The sequence below is a fragment of the Hipposideros armiger genome, unplaced genomic scaffold (genome assembly GCF_001890085.2).
Source record: "Hipposideros armiger isolate ML-2016 unplaced genomic scaffold, ASM189008v1 scaffold_87, whole genome shotgun sequence".
NCBI classification, from domain to species: Eukaryota; Metazoa; Chordata; class Mammalia; order Chiroptera; family Hipposideridae; genus Hipposideros; species Hipposideros armiger.
Genome location: NW_017731437.1, coordinates 945,030 through 945,829, shown reverse-complemented (window position 1 = coordinate 945,829; position 800 = coordinate 945,030).

The following is an 800-nucleotide window of genomic DNA, read 5'->3' as shown; positions in this document are numbered from 1 at the left end:
GGAGCCATTCCTTCTCACTCCAGTCAAGCCCCGGGCGCGGGCTTTCCCGCGCCTCCAAGCTCCAGACTCTGGTGCCGGGTTGCCCTGAGCTGAGGGTGGCCTCTTAGCCCCCTGACGGGATCGCTGTCCTCCCCTCTCCAGATCCTGGGCAGTGAGCCTACGCAATGACTGGGCGCACCACCTATCTCCTTCCTGTGCCAGCGCTAGAAATGGGCCCACGAACTGCCCCAAGCCAGGTCTGCCATTCACTGGGTCCCCTCACCCTCCCCATCAACACCCACGTGTATCTAGAGGGAGATCCCAGCAAATACTGGGTCCCTGAGTAGTCTCAGGAGAGCTACTTAAACCTCCTTGATGTAATACCCATCAAGAGGCCAGAACCAACCTGGCATGGAGTAGCCACTCAAATTGTTATAGTTGTTCTTGAAACGCTGATTCACAAATCTGACCCCTCCTCCAGCCCTCCCTGTTCAATCTTTCAAGTGCCGCTGATAAATGTATGTTCAAACTGGAGCCTCTTGAGTTGCTCCACAACCCCAACTTGATCTATTTCTCTAGCCCCACCTGCCAACAATGCCGTTGAACACCTGATCGCTGGCAGTGCCCTTGCCCAATCTGGGCCGCTTCAAGCCACTATATTGTTCTGAAACGACCTGTTTAGGGGTTTTTCTTCCGCTTTGCACTGTGAACCTAGGATGGATGTTCTTAATCCCAGCACCTAGTACAGTGCCTAGCACATAGCAGGTGCTCAATAAAAGTGTGGTTGAGCCAAATGGGATTGCTAGATAGCCCCCTGAGCC